The sequence below is a fragment of the Apium graveolens genome, chromosome 2 (genome assembly GCF_009905375.1).
Source record: "Apium graveolens cultivar Ventura chromosome 2, ASM990537v1, whole genome shotgun sequence".
Lineage (NCBI taxonomy): Eukaryota > Viridiplantae > Streptophyta > Magnoliopsida > Apiales > Apiaceae > Apium > Apium graveolens.
In genome coordinates, this window is record NC_133648.1 from 212,097,672 (window position 1) to 212,100,064 (window position 2,393).

Sequence of the window (2,393 nt, forward strand, 5' to 3'; positions counted from 1 at the left end):
CTATACCTCGTGGATAAGCGATGGAACGGTCAGCTAGTTGCAATGACATGTATGTTGGTTTCGGCTCGGGCAGACCAAGCTTCTTGAAGATAGATAAGGGCATCAGATTGATGCTAGCTCCTAAATCACATAAACACTTGTCGAATGACAAGTTTTCGATGGTGCAAGGAATAGTGAAGCTTCCAGGATCTTTAAGCTTCGGAGGCAACTTCTGTTGCAGCACAGCACTGCATTCCTCCGTTAGAGCAACGGTCTCTAAGTCATCTAGCTTCACTTTCCGAGAGAGAATACCTTTCATAAACCTCACATAGCTAGGAATCTGTTCAAGAGCTTCAGCGAAAGGTATGTTGATATGAAGTTTCTTGAACACCTCTAGAAACTTCTCAAACTGCTTATCCAACTTTTTCTTCTGCAGCCTCTTAGGAAAAGGAGGTGGAGAATATATCTGCTTCTCCCCTGTATTACCCTCAGGAGGAGTGTGTTCCACAGTAGTCTTCCTTGGTTCTACCTCTACTTCCTTCTGCACATCTTCTTCAGCCACAACTGCATTTTCTGAATCTTGAGATTTTTCAGGCTCTTCGTCTTGCTGAATTTGGGGGCTTGCGACCTTTCCAGACCTTAAGGTGATGGCGTTCACATGTTCTTCAACTTCCCTCTTTCCTGGATTGGCTTCTGTATCACTAGGAAGCGTTCCTGGTGGTCGATTCAATAAGGCATTAGCAATTTGCCCTATTTGGTTCTCCAGAGTCTTGATAGAAACAACTTGGCTTTGGCATATAAGAGCCTGGTTTTTGCACATAAGCCTCAACTCCTCTAATTCAGATTTTTCATTCGAAGATAGACCTGCATCATGAGTTTGTTGTTGAAGTTGGAGTTGTTGCTGAAAACCAAGAGAGTTGAACAGCTTATTTCCAAATGGCTGGAACGGCTGTTGCATCACAGTCTGATTGTTGCTCCAGCTGAAGTTAGGATGATTCCAGTTGTCAGGATGATAAGTGTCTGGAACTGGTTGTTGCGATCTCTGAAAGTTGCTCACAAACTGAGCTGAGTCGCTAGATATAGCACATTGCTCTGTCGCATGCGGACCTGCACACACCTCACAAACACTAATTATCTGCTTAACACCATAGTTAGCCAGAGAATCGATCTTCATAGACAACGCCTTTAGTTGAGCAGTGATAGCCGTAGCTGTATCCACTTCAAGAACTCCTGCTACCTTGCCCTGTGGATATCTCTGGGTTGGATACTGATATTCATTAGCAGCCATCAGTTCAATTAGATCATAAGCTTCCTTATAGCTCTTTGCCCATAATGCTCCGCCTGATGCTGTATCGAGCATGGGTCTGGACTGTGCTCCCAACCCATTGTAAAAACAAGTGATGATCATCCAATCAGGAATTCCATGATGAGGACACTTCCTAAGCATCTCCTTGTAGCGCTCCCAAGCTTCACTTAGCGATTCTCCCGTTTGCTGCGCAAATTGAGTAATAGTATTCCTGAGTGCAGCTGTCTTCGCCATAGGGAAGAATTTAGTAAGAAACTTCTGAGCAAGATCTTCCCAAGTAGTAATTGAACCAGCTGGTAGAGAGTGTAACCAGCTCTTAGCCTTGTCCTTCAGAGAGAATGGGAACAGTCTCAGCTTCACAGCATCTTCAGAAACACCGTTGAACTTGAAGGTGTCGCATATTTCAATGAAATCCCTAATGTGTGTATTGGGATCTTCCGTTGGAGAACCTCCAAACTGGACTGAAGTCTGTACCCATTGAATTATGCCAGGCTTGATCTCAAAGTTATTAGCTGTGATAGCTGGCCGGACAATGCTAGATTGAATGTCATTGATCTTGGGTTGAGAAAAATCCATCAAGGCTTTCGTTCGTGCTGCTGGATCTCCCATTGTAATGAGTACCTGAAACACAAACAAATAAACCGTGAAAGTAAAAGAATCCGAGTCAGTGAACTTTAACGACCACTGATGACAAGCACATAAACTAAAAATTAACACCGAGTCCCCGGCAGCGGCGCCAAAAACTTGTTAGGGCGAAAACACGCGCTAATATTCATGCAAGTATACGCGTTCGTAAGTAGTACAAGATATAAATCAGATTCGTTCCCACAGAGACTGGTTTAGGTTAAGTTCAATTTATGCACCTATGCAACAATGTATGGTTATCGCTCAATGCTAAGACAAATAACAAATTGGGTTTTTATTAAACTAAGAGATTATACTAAATAACATTAACTAAGAGAATTGATGTTGAATTACTATATATGACAAACATGGGATTCTAACTTCATTAAATACTTTATTCAATAGCCTTATTGTTCTTAACCTTAGTATGTGATGGTGATGACACTAATCAGATAACACGAAACTGATAAACACCAGCTTTCGT

General features: G+C 42.3%; 1 non-coding gene across 1 annotated transcript; it reads left to right on the top strand.

Annotated features, from left to right (window-relative positions):
- Nucleotides 1–1,397: 1,397 nt before the first annotated feature.
- On the top strand, nucleotides 1,398–1,504 carry LOC141709621 (small nucleolar RNA R71). Its single transcript, XR_012570186.1, has one exon. It is a non-coding gene; the product is annotated as a small nucleolar RNA R71 (small nucleolar RNA).
- Nucleotides 1,505–2,393: the final 889 nt, after the last annotated feature.